The sequence below is a fragment of the Danio rerio genome, chromosome 4 (genome assembly GCF_052040795.2).
Source record: "Danio rerio strain M-AB ecotype USA chromosome 4, GRCz13ab, whole genome shotgun sequence".
Classification (NCBI taxonomy): domain Eukaryota; kingdom Metazoa; phylum Chordata; class Actinopteri; order Cypriniformes; family Danionidae; genus Danio; species Danio rerio.
In genome coordinates, this window is record NC_141024.2 from 71,748,770 (window position 1) to 71,765,903 (window position 17,134).

At 50.9% G+C, this 17,134-nt stretch overlaps 1 protein-coding gene and 30 non-coding genes across 32 annotated transcripts in view; 23 read left to right on the top strand and 8 right to left on the bottom strand.

The window, feature by feature from the left end:
• Nucleotides 1-17,134, top strand: part of myrfl (myelin regulatory factor like) — a 250,410-nt gene that overhangs the window by 113,115 nt on the left and 120,161 nt on the right. The gene's annotated exons all lie outside the window — the stretch shown is intronic.
• trnae-cuc (transfer RNA glutamic acid (anticodon CUC)) lies at nt 49-120 on the bottom strand. The gene has a single exon. It is a non-coding gene; the product is annotated as a tRNA-Glu (tRNA).
• On the top strand, nt 423-495 carry trnar-acg (transfer RNA arginine (anticodon ACG)). The gene has a single exon. It is a non-coding gene; the product is annotated as a tRNA-Arg (tRNA).
• trnae-uuc (transfer RNA glutamic acid (anticodon UUC)) lies at nt 1,978-2,049 on the top strand. The gene has a single exon. It is a non-coding gene; the product is annotated as a tRNA-Glu (tRNA).
• trnay-gua (transfer RNA tyrosine (anticodon GUA)) lies at nt 2,138-2,224 on the top strand. The gene is given in 2 exon segments: nt 2,138-2,174; nt 2,189-2,224. It is a non-coding gene; the product is annotated as a tRNA-Tyr (tRNA).
• trnae-cuc (transfer RNA glutamic acid (anticodon CUC)) lies at nt 2,314-2,385 on the bottom strand. The gene has a single exon. It is a non-coding gene; the product is annotated as a tRNA-Glu (tRNA).
• trnah-aug (transfer RNA histidin (anticodon AUG)) lies at nt 2,688-2,760 on the top strand. Its single transcript has one exon. It is a non-coding gene; the product is annotated as a tRNA-Arg (tRNA).
• trnae-uuc (transfer RNA glutamic acid (anticodon UUC)) lies at nt 4,243-4,314 on the top strand. Its single transcript has one exon. It is a non-coding gene; the product is annotated as a tRNA-Glu (tRNA).
• trnay-gua (transfer RNA tyrosine (anticodon GUA)) lies at nt 4,403-4,489 on the top strand. The gene is given in 2 exon segments: nt 4,403-4,439; nt 4,454-4,489. It is a non-coding gene; the product is annotated as a tRNA-Tyr (tRNA).
• On the bottom strand, nt 4,579-4,650 carry trnae-cuc (transfer RNA glutamic acid (anticodon CUC)). Its single transcript has one exon. It is a non-coding gene; the product is annotated as a tRNA-Glu (tRNA).
• trnar-acg (transfer RNA arginine (anticodon ACG)) lies at nt 4,953-5,025 on the top strand. The gene has a single exon. It is a non-coding gene; the product is annotated as a tRNA-Arg (tRNA).
• Nucleotides 6,508-6,579, top strand: trnae-uuc (transfer RNA glutamic acid (anticodon UUC)). Its single transcript has one exon. It is a non-coding gene; the product is annotated as a tRNA-Glu (tRNA).
• On the top strand, nt 6,668-6,754 carry trnay-gua (transfer RNA tyrosine (anticodon GUA)). Its single transcript is given in 2 exon segments — nt 6,668-6,704; nt 6,719-6,754. It is a non-coding gene; the product is annotated as a tRNA-Tyr (tRNA).
• trnae-cuc (transfer RNA glutamic acid (anticodon CUC)) lies at nt 6,844-6,915 on the bottom strand. Its single transcript has one exon. It is a non-coding gene; the product is annotated as a tRNA-Glu (tRNA).
• trnar-acg (transfer RNA arginine (anticodon ACG)) lies at nt 7,218-7,290 on the top strand. Its single transcript has one exon. It is a non-coding gene; the product is annotated as a tRNA-Arg (tRNA).
• Nucleotides 8,773-8,844, top strand: trnae-uuc (transfer RNA glutamic acid (anticodon UUC)). Its single transcript has one exon. It is a non-coding gene; the product is annotated as a tRNA-Glu (tRNA).
• trnay-gua (transfer RNA tyrosine (anticodon GUA)) lies at nt 8,933-9,019 on the top strand. Its single transcript is given in 2 exon segments — nt 8,933-8,969; nt 8,984-9,019. It is a non-coding gene; the product is annotated as a tRNA-Tyr (tRNA).
• Nucleotides 9,109-9,180, bottom strand: trnae-cuc (transfer RNA glutamic acid (anticodon CUC)). The gene has a single exon. It is a non-coding gene; the product is annotated as a tRNA-Glu (tRNA).
• Nucleotides 9,483-9,555, top strand: trnar-acg (transfer RNA arginine (anticodon ACG)). Its single transcript has one exon. It is a non-coding gene; the product is annotated as a tRNA-Arg (tRNA).
• trnae-uuc (transfer RNA glutamic acid (anticodon UUC)) lies at nt 11,038-11,109 on the top strand. The gene has a single exon. It is a non-coding gene; the product is annotated as a tRNA-Glu (tRNA).
• trnay-gua (transfer RNA tyrosine (anticodon GUA)) lies at nt 11,198-11,284 on the top strand. Its single transcript is given in 2 exon segments — nt 11,198-11,234; nt 11,249-11,284. It is a non-coding gene; the product is annotated as a tRNA-Tyr (tRNA).
• On the bottom strand, nt 11,374-11,445 carry trnae-cuc (transfer RNA glutamic acid (anticodon CUC)). Its single transcript has one exon. It is a non-coding gene; the product is annotated as a tRNA-Glu (tRNA).
• Nucleotides 11,748-11,820, top strand: trnar-acg (transfer RNA arginine (anticodon ACG)). Its single transcript has one exon. It is a non-coding gene; the product is annotated as a tRNA-Arg (tRNA).
• trnae-uuc (transfer RNA glutamic acid (anticodon UUC)) lies at nt 13,568-13,639 on the top strand. The gene has a single exon. It is a non-coding gene; the product is annotated as a tRNA-Glu (tRNA).
• trnay-gua (transfer RNA tyrosine (anticodon GUA)) lies at nt 13,728-13,814 on the top strand. Its single transcript is given in 2 exon segments — nt 13,728-13,764; nt 13,779-13,814. It is a non-coding gene; the product is annotated as a tRNA-Tyr (tRNA).
• Nucleotides 13,904-13,975, bottom strand: trnae-cuc (transfer RNA glutamic acid (anticodon CUC)). Its single transcript has one exon. It is a non-coding gene; the product is annotated as a tRNA-Glu (tRNA).
• On the top strand, nt 14,278-14,350 carry trnar-acg (transfer RNA arginine (anticodon ACG)). The gene has a single exon. It is a non-coding gene; the product is annotated as a tRNA-Arg (tRNA).
• trnae-uuc (transfer RNA glutamic acid (anticodon UUC)) lies at nt 15,833-15,904 on the top strand. Its single transcript has one exon. It is a non-coding gene; the product is annotated as a tRNA-Glu (tRNA).
• On the top strand, nt 15,993-16,079 carry trnay-gua (transfer RNA tyrosine (anticodon GUA)). Its single transcript is given in 2 exon segments — nt 15,993-16,029; nt 16,044-16,079. It is a non-coding gene; the product is annotated as a tRNA-Tyr (tRNA).
• Nucleotides 16,169-16,240, bottom strand: trnae-cuc (transfer RNA glutamic acid (anticodon CUC)). Its single transcript has one exon. It is a non-coding gene; the product is annotated as a tRNA-Glu (tRNA).
• Nucleotides 16,543-16,615, top strand: trnar-acg (transfer RNA arginine (anticodon ACG)). Its single transcript has one exon. It is a non-coding gene; the product is annotated as a tRNA-Arg (tRNA).

The following is a 17,134-nucleotide window of genomic DNA, read 5'->3' on the forward strand; positions in this document are numbered from 1 at the left end:
CATGCTAGGCGCTACAGCTCGAGGTTTACCATGGAGGTGAAAAGAAAGTTCCCTGACCGGGAATCGAACCCGGGCCGCGGCGGTGAGAGCGCCGAATCCTAACCACTAGACCACCAGGGAAGGCCTGGCAAGAGCTTGCCCTCAAGCCTGGCTGTGGGCCTCCAGCCAGGTGTGCTGCAGCTGCCTGCTCTGACAAAAATAGCTCTAACGCTTGTAACCTCCTCCTGGAGAGGAGAAAGTCTCAGAGCCTGGATCACAGTTCTTCTAGGGAGGGACTGTCACATGCTCTGTGTAAGAGCATCCTATCGGCACCACAACTTGTCATGATAACAAAGCACAGCATGCGTCGAAGGAACTCCATCTTGACCGAACCGTGTCCTCCTATCGGAGCAGGGTGCTCTTGAGCAGTGCAGAGAGAGACTGGGCCAGTGGCGCAATGGATAACGCGTCTGACTACGGATCAGAAGATTCTAGGTTCGACTCCTGGCTGGCTCGCTCTGGACTTTTTGCCTTGCTGTCAGTCAGTGCACTGCGGTCGCCGTTTGCCCCTGCCGGAGTTGTTCGGTTCTACTCTGGAGTGAATCGAGTTTCTGGGGCCGCCAGCACAGAGCCCGTGGGGTGCTCCCCTGGCTCCAAAGGCTGCCCCAACTGCTCTCATGTCTTGGTCCTGTACATCCCTCGGGACTTCCAGAATAAAGCAGTACAGCCAGTCTCCTTTGAAGACGCCAGTGACAGCTTGTAGACCAAAATGTTTGCTGTGAGGCTAAGGCGTTCTACTGCAGCACAGATACACGTACGTAAAAGCAGACAAGATTCAAAAACAAAGTGCCAACCCCAAACAAGGTTCCAGTCAAAATGACCATCTCAGACAAGTGTGAGCAATGCTTCAGTCTCTGTTATATGTCTGCAAATATGCCACACAGTGCAGATGCTCATACTAATGAAAAGGAAGTTACCTGACTGAGAAAGGTATAAATAGAAATCGGAGCCTGCGCCAAATGGCCTGGTCAGCTCCAAGTGTGTGAAACTTAGGCGCCAAGTGGGCTGTACAAACCTCCTGGAGTTTCATTCATTTAACGTCTCCTACAGGACACTGCGTCCAGCCTATTATGTTAGAATGTCAAACCTACCCCAATCCTAAACCCAAGCTCAAAGTTTCCTGCTGCGTTTTATGGACCTCCAAACTTACCCCCAACTCTAAACCCAACCTCACAGTAACAAACCTCCATGTGGTTTTCATTCATTCAATGTCCTGTACATGGCACAGAATACAACCTATTGCATTTTACTAATATCACACCTACCCCAGCCCCAGGGCCAACCTCACAGTAATCTGCTGTTTTGTGTTCAGTTTTACACCTAGCCCAACCCTAAACACAACCTCAGAGTAACCAGTTTCTATTTTCTTTATTTTTATGACTGTCTACTACAGCTACATCAATCGCAAACCCAGCCTACTTGTGGCATAAGTGCTTACCACTTAGAGGTCAGCCAGCCAACTTGCAGTGTAATCTCCTCCACTTGTAGATCTCTGAGCTGCAGCAACACCTAAGTGCTCTGACACAAAGACATAAAAGAAACCATTGCTTTTAACCTCCTCTTGGAGAGGAGAGAGTCTCCGACCCTGGATCTCAGGTCTTCTGTGGAGGGACTGTCAGGAATCCTGTGAGAGCATCCCATCCACACAACCTCTCGCCATAAAAACAAAGCAGAACGTGTGGTGAAGGAACTCCGGGTTGACAAAGCCTTGTCCTTGCTTCAAGCAGTTTGCTAACAAGGTGCTGAACAGAGCGCCGGTGGCACAAAGGATAACGCTTGTGACGATGGATCAGAAGATTGTAGGTTACGGAAACTAAGAAACTGTGCATGAGAACGTGCGTGAGTGTATGAGTGGCACTTGAGCAAGCGGAGCAGGGAAGTGCGGGCGGTCAGAAAGAACTGGAGTTTGTGCCAAGACTGGGTCTCAAAAGTGGCAGTTCCCATATGGTCTAGCGGTCAGGATTCCTGGTTTTCACCCAGGCGGCCCGGGTTCGACTCCCGGTATGGGAAGGCTTGAGTGCTTTTGCTTCTGTCCTTTTCGGCCAGCAGTCGGACTGCAGCGACCTTGTAGGGTGTTGTTGTGTAAGTGCCTCGTAAGCCTTCGATAGCTCAGTTGGTAGAGCGGAGGACTGTAGGTGGGATGTTGGCAATCCTTAGGTCGCTGGTTCGACTCCGGCTCGAAGGAGGCCTTTTGCGCTCAGCCCTGCTTTCTTGCCTTTGCCAAGTCATGCTAGGCGCTACAGCTCGAGGTTTACCATGGAGGTGAAAAGAAAGTTCCCTGACCGGGAATCGAACCCGGGCCGCGGCGGTGAGAGCGCCGAATCCTAACCACTAGACCACCAGGGAAGGCCTGGCAAGAGCTTGCCCTCAAGCCTGGCTGTGGGCCTCCAGCCAGGTGTGCTGCAGCTGCCTGCTCTGACAAAAATAGCTCTAACGCTTGTAACCTCCTCCTGGAGAGGAGAAAGTCTCAGAGCCTGGATCACAGTTCTTCTAGGGAGGGACTGTCACATGCTCTGTGTAAGAGCATCCTATCGGCACCACAACTTGTCATGATAACAAAGCACAGCATGCGTCGAAGGAACTCCATCTTGACCGAACCGTGTCCTCCTATCGGAGCAGGGTGCTCTTGAGCAGTGCAGAGAGAGACTGGGCCAGTGGCGCAATGGATAACGCGTCTGACTACGGATCAGAAGATTCTAGGTTCGACTCCTGGCTGGCTCGCTCTGGACTTTTTGCCTTGCTGTCAGTCAGTGCACTGCGGTCGCCGTTTGCCCCTGCCGGAGTTGTTCGGTTCTACTCTGGAGTGAATCGAGTTTCTGGGGCCGCCAGCACAGAGCCCGTGGGGTGCTCCCCTGGCTCCAAAGGCTGCCCCAACTGCTCTCATGTCTTGGTCCTGTACATCCCTCGGGACTTCCAGAATAAAGCAGTACAGCCAGTCTCCTTTGAAGACGCCAGTGACAGCTTGTAGACCAAAATGTTTGCTGTGAGGCTAAGGCGTTCTACTGCAGCACAGATACACGTACGTAAAAGCAGACAAGATTCAAAAACAAAGTGCCAACCCCAAACAAGGTTCCAGTCAAAATGACCATCTCAGACAAGTGTGAGCAATGCTTCAGTCTCTGTTATATGTCTGCAAATATGCCACACAGTGCAGATGCTCATACTAATGAAAAGGAAGTTACCTGACTGAGAAAGGTATAAATAGAAATCGGAGCCTGCGCCAAATGGCCTGGTCAGCTCCAAGTGTGTGAAACTTAGGCGCCAAGTGGGCTGTACAAACCTCCTGGAGTTTCATTCATTTAACGTCTCCTACAAGACACTGCGTCCAGCCTATTATGTTAGAATGTCAAACCTACCCCAATCCTAAACCCAAGCTCAAAGTTTCCTGCTGCGTTTTATGGACCTCCAAACTTACCCCCAACTCTAAACCCAACCTCACAGTAACAAACCTCCATGTGGTTTTCATTCATTCAATGTCCTGTACATGGCACAGAATACAACCTATTGCATTTTACTAATATCACACCTACCCCAGCCCCAGGGCCAACCTCACAGTAATCTGCTGTTTTGTGTTCAGTTTTACACCTAGCCCAACCCTAAACACAACCTCAGAGTAACCAGTTTCTATTTTCTTTATTTTTATGACTGTCTACTACAGCTACATCAATCGCAAACCCAGCCTACTTGTGGCATAAGTGCTTACCACTTAGAGGTCAGCCAGCCAACTTGCAGTGTAATCTCCTCCACTTGTAGATCTCTGAGCTGCAGCAACACCTAAGTGCTCTGACACAAAGACATAAAAGAAACCATTGCTTTTAACCTCCTCTTGGAGAGGAGAGAGTCTCCGACCCTGGATCTCAGGTCTTCTGTGGAGGGACTGTCAGGAATCCTGTGAGAGCATCCCATCCACACAACCTCTCGCCATAAAAACAAAGCAGAACGTGTGGTGAAGGAACTCCGGGTTGACAAAGCCTTGTCCTTGCTTCAAGCAGTTTGCTAACAAGGTGCTGAACAGAGCGCCGGTGGCACAAAGGATAACGCTTGTGACGATGGATCAGAAGATTGTAGGTTACGGAAACTAAGAAACTGTGCATGAGAACGTGCATGAGTGTATGAGTGGCACTTGAGCAAGCGGAGCAGGGAAGTGCGGGCGGTCAGAAAGAACTGGAGTTTGTGCCAAGACTGGGTCTCAAAAGTGGCAGTTCCCATATGGTCTAGCGGTCAGGATTCCTGGTTTTCACCCAGGCGGCCCGGGTTCGACTCCCGGTATGGGAAGGCTTGAGTGCTTTTGCTTCTGTCCTTTTCGGCCAGCAGTCGGACTGCAGCGACCTTGTAGGGTGTTGTTGTGTAAGTGCCTCGTAAGCCTTCGATAGCTCAGTTGGTAGAGCGGAGGACTGTAGGTGGGATGTTGGCAATCCTTAGGTCGCTGGTTCGACTCCGGCTCGAAGGAGGCCTTTTGCGCTCAGCCCTGCTTTCTTGCCTTTGCCAAGTCATGCTAGGCGCTACAGCTCGAGGTTTACCATGGAGGTGAAAAGAAAGTTCCCTGACCGGGAATCGAACCCGGGCCGCGGCGGTGAGAGCGCCGAATCCTAACCACTAGACCACCAGGGAAGGCCTGGCAAGAGCTTGCCCTCAAGCCTGGCTGTGGGCCTCCAGCCAGGTGTGCTGCAGCTGCCTGCTCTGACAAAAATAGCTCTAACGCTTGTAACCTCCTCCTGGAGAGGAGAAAGTCTCAGAGCCTGGATCACAGTTCTTCTAGGGAGGGACTGTCACATGCTCTGTGTAAGAGCATCCTATCGGCACCACAACTTGTCATGATAACAAAGCACAGCATGCGTCGAAGGAACTCCATCTTGACCGAACCGTGTCCTCCTATCGGAGCAGGGTGCTCTTGAGCAGTGCAGAGAGAGACTGGGCCAGTGGTGCAATGGATAACGCGTCTGACTACGGATCAGAAGATTCTAGGTTCGACTCCTGGCTGGCTCGCTCTGGACTTTTTGCCTTGCTGTCAGTCAGTGCACTGCGGTCGCCGTTTGCCCCTGCCGGAGTTGTTCGGTTCTACTCTGGAGTGAATCGAGTTTCTGGGGCCGCCAGCACAGAGCCCGTGGGGTGCTCCCCTGGCTCCAAAGGCTGCCCCAACTGCTCTCATGTCTTGGTCCTGTACATCCCTCGGGACTTCCAGAATAAAGCAGTACAGCCAGTCTCCTTTGAAGACGCCAGTGACAGCTTGTAGACCAAAATGTTTGCTGTGAGGCTAAGGCGTTCTACTGCAGCACAGATACACGTACGTAAAAGCAGACAAGATTCAAAAACAAAGTGCCAACCCCAAACAAGGTTCCAGTCAAAATGACCATCTCAGACAAGTGTGAGCAATGCTTCAGTCTCTGTTATATGTCTGCAAATATGCCACACAGTGCAGATGCTCATACTAATGAAAAGGAAGTTACCTGACTGAGAAAGGTATAAATAGAAATCGGAGCCTGCGCCAAATGGCCTGGTCAGCTCCAAGTGTGTGAAACTTAGGCGCCAAGTGGGCTGTACAAACCTCCTGGAGTTTCATTCATTTAACGTCTCCTACAGGACACTGCGTCCAGCCTATTATGTTAGAATGTCAAACCTACCCCAATCCTAAACCCAAGCTCAAAGTTTCCTGCTGCGTTTTATGGACCTCCAAACTTACCCCCAACTCTAAACCCAACCTCACAGTAACAAACCTCCATGTGGTTTTCATTCATTCAATGTCCTGTACATGGCACAGAATACAACCTATTGCATTTTACTAATATCACACCTACCCCAGCCCCAGGGCCAACCTCACAGTAATCTGCTGTTTTGTGTTCAGTTTTACACCTAGCCCAACCCTAAACACAACCTCAGAGTAACCAGTTTCTATTTTCTTTATTTTTATGACTGTCTACTACAGCTACATCAATCGCAAACCCAGCCTACTTGTGGCATAAGTGCTTACCACTTAGAGGTCAGCCAGCCAACTTGCAGTGTAATCTCCTCCACTTGTAGATCTCTGAGCTGCAGCAACACCTAAGTGCTCTGACACAAAGACATAAAAGAAACCATTGCTTTTAACCTCCTCTTGGAGAGGAGAGAGTCTCCGACCCTGGATCTCAGGTCTTCTGTGGAGGGACTGTCAGGAATCCTGTGAGAGCATCCCATCCACACAACCTCTCGCCATAAAAACAAAGCAGAACGTGTGGTGAAGGAACTCCGGGTTGACAAAGCCTTGTCCTTGCTTCAAGCAGTTTGCTAACAAGGTGCTGAACAGAGCGCCGGTGGCACAAAGGATAACGCTTGTGACGATGGATCAGAAGATTGTAGGTTACGGAAACTAAGAAACTGTGCATGAGAACGTGCGTGAGTGTATGAGTGGCACTTGAGCAAGCGGAGCAGGGAAGTGCGGGCGGTCAGAAAGAACTGGAGTTTGTGCCAAGACTGGGTCTCAAAAGTGGCAGTTCCCATATGGTCTAGCGGTCAGGATTCCTGGTTTTCACCCAGGCGGCCCGGGTTCGACTCCCGGTATGGGAAGGCTTGAGTGCTTTTGCTTCTGTCCTTTTCGGCCAGCAGTCGGACTGCAGCGACCTTGTAGGGTGTTGTTGTGTAAGTGCCTCGTAAGCCTTCGATAGCTCAGTTGGTAGAGCGGAGGACTGTAGGTGGGATGTTTGCAATCCTTAGGTCGCTGGTTCGACTCCGGCTCGAAGGAGGCCTTTTGCGCTCAGCCCTGCTTTCTTGCCTTTGCCAAGTCATGCTAGGCGCTACAGCTCGAGGTTTACCATGGAGGTGAAAAGAAAGTTCCCTGACCGGGAATCGAACCCGGGCCGCGGCGGTGAGAGCGCCGAATCCTAACCACTAGACCACCAGGGAAGGCCTGGCAAGAGCTTGCCCTCAAGCCTGCCTGTGGGCCTCCAGCCAGGTGTGCTGCAGCTGCCTGCTCTGACAAAAATAGCTCTAACGCTTGTAACCTCCTCCTGGAGAGGAGAAAGTCTCAGAGCCTGGATCACAGTTCTTCTAGGGAGGGACTGTCACATGCTCTGTGTAAGAGCATCCTATCGGCACCACAACTTGTCATGATAACAAAGCACAGCATGCGTCGAAGGAACTCCATCTTGACCGAACCGTGTCCTCCTATCGGAGCAGGGTGCTCTTGAGCAGTGCAGAGAGAGACTGGGCCAGTGGCGCAATGGATAACGCGTCTGACTACGGATCAGAAGATTCTAGGTTCGACTCCTGGCTGGCTCGCTCTGGACTTTTTGCCTTGCTGTCAGTCAGTGCACTGCGGTCGCCGTTTGCCCCTGCCGGAGTTGTTCGGTTCTACTCTGGAGTGAATCGAGTTTCTGGGGCCGCCAGCACAGAGCCCGTGGGGTGCTCCCCTGGCTCCAAAGGCTGCCCCAACTGCTCTCATGTCTTGGTCCTGTACATCCCTCGGGACTTCCAGAATAAAGCAGTACAGCCAGTCTCCTTTGAAGACGCCAGTGACAGCTTGTAGACCAAAATGTTTGCTGTGAGGCTAAGGCGTTCTACTGCAGCACAGATACACGTACGTAAAAGCAGACAAGATTCAAAAACAAAGTGCCAACCCCAAACAAGGTTCCAGTCAAAATGACCATCTCAGACAAGTGTGAGCAATGCTTCAGTCTCTGTTATATGTCTGCAAATATGCCACACAGTGCAGATGCTCATACTAATGAAAAGGAAGTTACCTGACTGAGAAAGGTATAAATAGAAATCGGAGCCTGCGCCAAATGGCCTGGTCAGCTCCAAGTGTGTGAAACTTAGGCGCCAAGTGGGCTGTACAAACCTCCTGGAGTTTCATTCATTTAACGTCTCCTACAAGACACTGCGTCCAGCCTATTATGTTAGAATGTCAAACCTACCCCAATCCTAAACCCAAGCTCAAAGTTTCCTGCTGCGTTTTATGGACCTCCAAACTTACCCCCAACTCTAAACCCAACCTCACAGTAACAAACCTCCATGTGGTTTTCATTCATTCAATGTCCTGTACATGGCACAGAATACAACCTATTGCATTTTACTAATATCACACCTACCCCAGCCCCAGGGCCAACCTCACAGTAATCTGCTGTTTTGTGTTCAGTTTTACACCTAGCCCAACCCTAAACACAACCTCAGAGTAACCAGTTTCTATTTTCTTTATTTTTATGACTGTCTACTACAGCTACATCAATCGCAAACCCAGCCTACTTGTGGCATAAGTGCTTACCACTTAGAGGTCAGCCAGCCAACTTGCAGTGTAATCTCCTCCACTTGTAGATCTCTGAGCTGCAGCAACACCTAAGTGCTCTGACACAAAGACATAAAAGAAACCATTGCTTTTAACCTCCTCTTGGAGAGGAGAGAGTCTCCGACCCTGGATCTCAGGTCTTCTGTGGAGGGACTGTCAGGAATCCTGTGAGAGCATCCCATCCACACAACCTCTCGCCATAAAAACAAAGCAGAACGTGTGGTGAAGGAACTCCGGGTTGACAAAGCCTTGTCCTTGCTTCAAGCAGTTTGCTAACAAGGTGCTGAACAGAGCGCCGGTGGCACAAAGGATAACGCTTGTGACGATGGATCAGAAGATTGTAGGTTACGGAAACTAAGAAACTGTGCATGAGAACGTGCGTGAGTGTATGAGTGGCACTTGAGCAAGCGGAGCAGGGAAGTGCGGGCGGTCAGAAAGAACTGGAGTTTGTGCCAAGACTGGGTCTCAAAAGTGGCAGTTCCCATATGGTCTAGCGGTCAGGATTCCTGGTTTTCACCCAGGCGGCCCGGGTTCGACTCCCGGTATGGGAAGGCTTGAGTGCTTTTGCTTCTGTCCTTTTCGGCCAGCAGTCGGACTGCAGCGACCTTGTAGGGTGTTGTTGTGTAAGTGCCTCGTAAGCCTTCGATAGCTCAGTTGGTAGAGCGGAGGACTGTAGGTGGGATGTTGGCAATCCTTAGGTCGCTGGTTCGACTCCGGCTCGAAGGAGGCCTTTTGCGCTCAGCCCTGCTTTCTTGCCTTTGCCAAGTCATGCTAGGCGCTACAGCTCGAGGTTTACCATGGAGGTGAAAAGAAAGTTCCCTGACCGGGAATCGAACCCGGGCCGCGGCGGTGAGAGCGCCGAATCCTAACCACTAGACCACCAGGGAAGGCCTGGCAAGAGCTTGCCCTCAAGCCTGGCTGTGGGCCTCCAGCCAGGTGTGCTGCAGCTGCCTGCTCTGACAAAAATAGCTCTAACGCTTGTAACCTCCTCCTGGAGAGGAGAAAGTCTCAGAGCCTGGATCACAGTTCTTCTAGGGAGGGACTGTCACATGCTCTGTGTAAGAGCATCCTATCGGCACCACAACTTGTCATGATAACAAAGCACAGCATGCGTCGAAGGAACTCCATCTTGACCGAACCGTGTCCTCCTATCGGAGCAGGGTGCTCTTGAGCAGTGCAGAGAGAGACTGGGCCAGTGGCGCAATGGATAACGCGTCTGACTACGGATCAGAAGATTCTAGGTTCGACTCCTGGCTGGCTCGCTCTGGACTTTTTGCCTTGCTGTCAGTCAGTGCACTGCGGTCGCCGTTTGCCCCTGCCGGAGTTGTGCGGTTCTACTCTGGAGTGAATCGAGTTTCTGGGGCCGCCAGCACAGAGCCCGTGGGGTGCTCCCCTGGCTTCAAAGGCTGCCCCAACTGCTCTCATGTCTTGGTCCTGTACATCCCTCGGGACTTCCAGAATAAAGCAGTACAGCCAGTCTCCTTTGAAGACGCCAGTGACAGCTTGTAGACCAAAATGTTTGCTGTGAGGCTAAGGCGTTCTACTGCAGCACAGATACACGTACGTAAAAGCAGACAAGATTCAAAAACAAAGTGCCAACCCCAAACAAGGTTCCAGTCAAAATGACCATCTCAGACAAGTGTGAGCAATGCTTCAGTCTCTGTTATATGTCTGCAAATATGCCACACAGTGCAGATGCTCATACTACTGAAAAGGAAGTTACCTGACTGAGAAAGGTATAAATAGAAATCGGAGCCTGCGCCAAATGGCCTGGTCAGCTCCAAGTGTGTGAAACTTAGGCGCCAAGTGGGCTGTACAAACCTCCTGGAGTTTCATTCATTTAACGTCTCCTACAAGACACTGCGTCCAGCCTATTATGTTAGAATGTCAAACCTACCCCAATCCTAAACCCAAGCTCAAAGTTTCCTGCTGCGTTTTATGGACCTCCAAACTTACCCCCAACTCTAAACCCAACCTCACAGTAACAAACCTCCATGTGGTTTTCATTCATTCAATGTCCTGTACATGGCACAGAATACAACCTATTGCATTTTACTAATATCACACCTACCCCAGCCCCAGGGCCAACCTCACAGTAATCTGCTGTTTTGTGTTCAGTTTTACACCTAGCCCAACCCTAAACACAACCTCAGAGTAACCAGTTTCTATTTTCTTTATTTTTATGACTGTCTACTACAGCTACATCAATCGCAAACCCAGCCTACTTGTGGCATAAGTGCTTACCACTTAGAGGTCAGCCAGCCAACTTGCAGTGTAATCTCCTCCACTTGTAGATCTCTGAGCTGCAGCAACACCTAAGTGCTCTGACACAAAGACATAAAAGAAACCATTGCTTTTAACCTCCTCTTGGAGAGGAGAGAGTCTCCGACCCTGGATCTCAGGTCTTCTGTGGAGGGACTGTCAGGAATCCTGTGAGAGCATCCCATCCACACAACCTCTCGCCATAAAAACAAAGCAGAACGTGTGGTGAAGGAACTCCGGGTTGACAAAGCCTTGTCCTTGCTTCAAGCAGTTTGCTAACAAGGTGCTGAACAGAGCGCCGGTGGCACAAAGGATAACGCTTGTGACGATGGATCAGAAGATTGTAGGTTACGGAAACTAAGAAACTGTGCATGAGAACGTGCGTGAGTGTATGAGTGGCACTTGAGCAAGCGGAGCAGGGAAGTGCGGGCGGTCAGAAAGAACTGGAGTTTGTGCCAAGACTGGGTCTCAAAAGTGGCAGTTCCCATATGGTCTAGCGGTCAGGATTCCTGGTTTTCACCCAGGCGGCCCGGGTTCGACTCCCGGTATGGGAAGGCTTGAGTGCTTTTGCTTCTGTCCTTTTCGGCCAGCAGTCGGACTGCAGCGACCTTGTAGGGTGTTGTTGTGTAAGTGCCTCGTAAGCCTTCGATAGCTCAGTTGGTAGAGCGGAGGACTGTAGGTGGGATGTTGGCAATCCTTAGGTCGCTGGTTCGACTCCGGCTCGAAGGAGGCCTTTTGCGCTCAGCCCTGCTTTCTTGCCTTTGCCAAGTCATGCTAGGCGCTACAGCTCGAGGTTTACCATGGAGGTGAAAAGAAAGTTCCCTGACCGGGAATCGAACCCGGGCCGCGGCGGTGAGAGCGCCGAATCCTAACCACTAGACCACCAGGGAAGGCCTGGCAAGAGCTTGCCCTCAAGCCTGGCTGTGGGCCTCCAGCCAGGTGTGCTGCAGCTGCCTGCTCTGACAAAAATAGCTCTAACGCTTGTAACCTCCTCCTGGAGAGGAGAAAGTCTCAGAGCCTGGATCACAGTTCTTCTAGGGAGGGACTGTCACATGCTCTGTGGAAGAGCATCCTATCGGCACCACAACTTGTCATGATAACAAAGCACAGCATGCGTCGAAGGAACTCCATCTTGACCGAACCGTGTCCTCCTATCGGAGCAGGGTGCTCTTGAGCAGTGCAGAGAGAGACTGGGCCAGTGGCGCAATGGATAACGCGTCTGACTACGGATCAGAAGATTCTAGGTTCGACTCCTGGCTGGCTCGCTCTGGACTTTTTGCCTTGCTGTCAGTCAGTGCACTGCGGTCGCCGTTTGCCCCTGCCGGAGTTGTGCGGTTCTACTCTGGAGTGAATCGAGTTTCTGGGGCCGCCAGCACAGAGCCCGTGGGGTGCTCCCCTGGCTTCAAAGGCTGCCCCAACTGCTCTCATGTCTTGGTCCTGTACATCCCTCGGGACTTCCAGAATAAAGCAGTACAGCCAGTCTCCTTTGAAGACGCCAGTGACAGCTTGTAGACCAAAATGTTTGCTGTGAGGCTAAGGCGTTCTACTGCAGCACAGATACACGTACGTAAAAGCAGACAAGATTCAAAAACAAAGTGCCAACCCCAAACAAGGTTCCAGTCAAAATGACCATCTCAGACAAGTGTGAGCAATGCTTCAGTCTCTGTTATATGTCTGCAAATATGCCACACAGTGCAGATGCTCATACTAATGAAAAGGAAGTTACCTGACTGAGAAAGGTATAAATAGAAATCGGAGCCTGCGCCAAATGGCCTGGTCAGCTCCAAGTGTGTGAAACTTAGGCGCCAAGTGGGCTGTACAAACCTCCTGGAGTTTCATTCATTTAACGTCTCCTACAAGACACTGCGTCCAGCCTATTATGTTAGAATGTCAAACCTACCCCAATCCTAAACCCAAGCTCAAAGTTTCCTGCTGCGTTTTATGGACCTCCAAACTTACCCCCAACTCTAAACCCAACCTCACAGTAACAAACCTCCATGTGGTTTTCATTCATTCAATGTCCTGTACATGGCACAGAATACAACCTATTGCATTTTACTAATATCACACCTACCCCAGCCCCAGGGCCAACCTCACAGTAATCTGCTGTTTTGTGTTCAGTTTTACACCTAGCCCAACCCTAAACACAACCTCAGAGTAACCAGTTTCTATTTTCTTTATTTTTATGACTGTCTACTACAGCTACATCAATCGCAAACCCAGCCTACTTGTGGCATAAGTGCTTACCACTTAGAGGTCAGCCAGCCAACTTGCAGTGTAATCTCCTCCACTTGTAGATCTCTGAGCTGCAGCAACACCTAAGTGCTCTGACACAAAGACATAAAAGAAACCATTGCTTTTAACCTCCTCTTGGAGAGGAGAGAGTCTCCGACCCTGGATCTCAGGTCTTCTGTGGAGGGACTGTCAGGAATCCTGTGAGAGCATCCCATCCACACAACCTCTCGCCATAAAAACAAAGCAGAACGTGTGGTGAAGGAACTCCGGGTTGACAAAGCCTTGTCCTTGCTTCAAGCAGTTTGCTAACAAGGTGCTGAACAGAGCGCCGGTGGCACAAAGGATAACGCTTGTGACGATGGATCAGAAGATTGTAGGTTACGGAAACTAAGAAACTGTGCATGAGAACGTGCGTGAGTGTATGAGTGGCACTTGAGCAAGCGGAGCAGGGAAGTCAGGAATCCTGTGAGAGCATCCCATCCACACAACCTCTCGCCATAAAAACAAAGCAGAACGTGTGGTGAAGGAACTCCGGGTTGACAAAGCCTTGTCCTTGCTTCAAGCAGTTTGCTAACAAGGTGCTGAACAGAGCGCCGGTGGCACAAAGGATAACGCTTGTGACGATGGATCAGAAGATTGTAGGTTACGGAAACTAAGAAACTGTGCATGAGAACGTGCGTGAGTGTATGAGTGGCACTTGAGCAAGCGGAGCAGGGAAGTGCGGGCGGTCAGAAAGAACTGGAGTTTGTGCCAAGACTGGGTCTCAAAAGTGGCAGTTCCCATATGGTCTAGCGGTCAGGATTCCTGGTTTTCACCCAGGCGGCCCGGGTTCGACTCCCGGTATGGGAAGGCTTGAGTGCTTTTGCTTCTGTCCTTTTCGGCCAGCAGTCGGACTGCAGCGACCTTGTAGGGTGTTGTTGTGTAAGTGCCTCGTAAGCCTTCGATAGCTCAGTTGGTAGAGCGGAGGACTGTAGGTGGGATGTTGGCAATCCTTAGGTCGCTGGTTCGACTCCGGCTCGAAGGAGGCCTTTTGCGCTCAGCCCTGCTTTCTTGCCTTTGCCAAGTCATGCTAGGCGCTACAGCTCGAGGTTTACCATGGAGGTGAAAAGAAAGTTCCCTGACCGGGAATCGAACCCGGGCCGCGGCGGTGAGAGCGCCGAATCCTAACCACTAGACCACCAGGGAAGGCCTGGCAAGAGCTTGCCCTCAAGCCTGGCTGTGGGCCTCCAGCCAGGTGTGCTGCAGCTGCCTGCTCTGACAAAAATAGCTCTAACGCTTGTAACCTCCTCCTGGAGAGGAGAAAGTCTCAGAGCCTGGATCACAGTTCTTCTAGGGAGGGACTGTCACATGCTCTGTGTAAGAGCATCCTATCGGCACCACAACTTGTCATGATAACAAAGCACAGCATGCGTCGAAGGAACTCCATCTTGACCGAACCGTGTCCTCCTATCGGAGCAGGGTGCTCTTGAGCAGTGCAGAGAGAGACTGGGCCAGTGGCGCAATGGATAACGCGTCTGACTACGGATCAGAAGATTCTAGGTTCGACTCCTGGCTGGCTCGCTCTGGACTTTTTGCCTTGCTGTCAGTCAGTGCACTGCGGTCGCCGTTTGCCCCTGCCGGAGTTGTTCGGTTCTACTCTGGAGTGAATCGAGTTTCTGGGGCCGCCAGCACAGAGCCCGTGGGGTGCTCCCCTGGCTCCAAAGGCTGCCCCAACTGCTCTCATGTCTTGGTCCTGTACATCCCTCGGGACTTCCAGAATAAAGCAGTACAGCCAGTCTCCTTTGAAGACGCCAGTGACAGCTTGTAGACCAAAATGTTTGCTGTGAGGCTAAGGCGTTCTACTGCAGCACAGATACACGTACGTAAAAGCAGACAAGATTCAAAAACAAAGTGCCAACCCCAAACAAGGTTCCAGTCAAAATGACCATCTCAGACAAGTGTGAGCAATGCTTCAGTCTCTGTTATATGTCTGCAAATATGCCACACAGTGCAGATGCTCATACTAATGAAAAGGAAGTTACCTGACTGAGAAAGGTATAAATAGAAATCGGAGCCTGCGCCAAATGGCCTGGTCAGCTCCAAGTGTGTGAAACTTAGGCGCCAAGTGGGCTGTACAAACCTCCTGGAGTTTCATTCATTTAACGTCTCCTACAAGACACTGCGTCCAGCCTATTATGTTAGAATGTCAAACCTACCCCAATCCTAAACCCAAGCTCAAAGTTTCCTGCTGCGTTTTATGGACCTCCAAACTTACCCCCAACTCTAAACCCAACCTCACAGTAACAAACCTCCATGTGGTTTTCATTCATTCAATGTCCTGTACATGGCACAGAATACAACCTATTGCATTTTACTAATATCACACCTACCCCAGCCCCAGGGCCAACCTCACAGTAATCTGCTGTTTTGTGTTCAGTTTTACACCTAGCCCAACCCTAAACACAACCTCAGAGTAACCAGTTTCTATTTTCTTTATTTTTATGACTGTCTACTACAGCTACATCAATCGCAAACCCAGCCTACTTGTGGCATAAGTGCTTACCACTTAGAGGTCAGCCAGCCAACTTGCAGTGTAATCTCCTCCACTTGTAGATCTCTGAGCTGCAGCAACACCTAAGTGCTCTGACACAAAGACATAAAAGAAACCATTGCTTTTAACCTCCTCTTGGAGAGGAGAGAGTCTCCGACCCTGGATCTCAGGTCTTCTGTGGAGGGACTGTCAGGAATCCTGTGAGAGCATCCCATCCACACAACCTCTCGCCATAAAAACAAAGCAGAACGTGTGGTGAAGGAACTCCGGGTTGACAAAGCCTTGTCCTTGCTTCAAGCAGTTTGCTAACAAGGTGCTGAACAGAGCGCCGGTGGCACAAAGGATAACGCTTGTGACGATGGATCAGAAGATTGTAGGTTACGGAAACTAAGAAACTGTGCATGAGAACGTGCGTGAGTGTATGAGTGGCACTTGAGCAAGCGGAGCAGGGAAGTGCGGGCGGTCAGAAAGAACTGGAGTTTGTGCCAAGACTGGGTCTCAAAAGTGGCAGTTCCCATATGGTCTAGCGGTCAGGATTCCTGGTTTTCACCCAGGCGGCCCGGGTTCGACTCCCGGTATGGGAAGGCTTGAGTGCTTTTGCTTCTGTCCTTTTCGGCCAGCAGTCGGACTGCAGCGACCTTGTAGGGTGTTGTTGTGTAAGTGCCTCGTAAGCCTTCGATAGCTCAGTTGGTAGAGCGGAGGACTGTAGGTGGGATGTTGGCAATCCTTAGGTCGCTGGTTCGACTCCGGCTCGAAGGAGGCCTTTTGCGCTCAGCCCTGCTTTCTTGCCTTTGCCAAGTCATGCTAGGCGCTACAGCTCGAGGTTTACCATGGAGGTGAAAAGAAAGTTCCCTGACCGGGAATCGAACCCGGGCCGCGGCGGTGAGAGCGCCGAATCCTAACCACTAGACCACCAGGGAAGGCCTGGCAAGAGCTTGCCCTCAAGCCTGGCTGTGGGCCTCCAGCCAGGTGTGCTGCAGCTGCCTGCTCTGACAAAAATAGCTCTAACGCTTGTAACCTCCTCCTGGAGAGGAGAAAGTCTCAGAGCCTGGATCACAGTTCTTCTAGGGAGGGACTGTCACATGCTCTGTGTAAGAGCATCCTATCGGCACCACAACTTGTCATGATAACAAAGCACAGCATGCGTCGAAGGAACTCCATCTTGACCGAACCGTGTCCTCCTATCGGAGCAGGGTGCTCTTGAGCAGTGCAGAGAGAGACTGGGCCAGTGGCGCAATGGATAACGCGTCTGACTACGGATCAGAAGATTCTAGGTTCGACTCCTGGCTGGCTCGCTCTGGACTTTTTGCCTTGCTGTCAGTCAGTGCACTGCGGTCGCCGTTTGCCCCTGCCGGAGTTGTTCGGTTCTACTCTGGAGTGAATCGAGTTTCTGGGGCCGCCAGCACAGAGCCCGTGGGGTGCTCCCCTGGCTCCAAAGGCTGCCCCAACTGCTCTCATGTCTTGGTCCTGTACATCCCTCGGGACTTCCAGAATAAAGCAGTACAGCCAGTCTCCTTTGAAGACGCCAGTGACAGCTTGTAGACCAAAATGTTTGCTGTGAGGCTAAGGCGTTCTACTGCAGCACAGATACACGTACGTAAAAGCAGACAAGATTCAAAAACAAAGTGCCAACCCCAAACAAGGTTCCAGTCAAAATGACCATCTCAGACAAGTGTGAGCAATGCTTCAGTCTCTGTTATATGTCTGCAAATATGCCACACAGTGCAGATGCTCATACTAATGAAAAGGAAGTTACCTGACTGAGAAAGGTATAAATAGAAATCGGAGCCTGCGCCAAATGGCCTGGTCAGCTC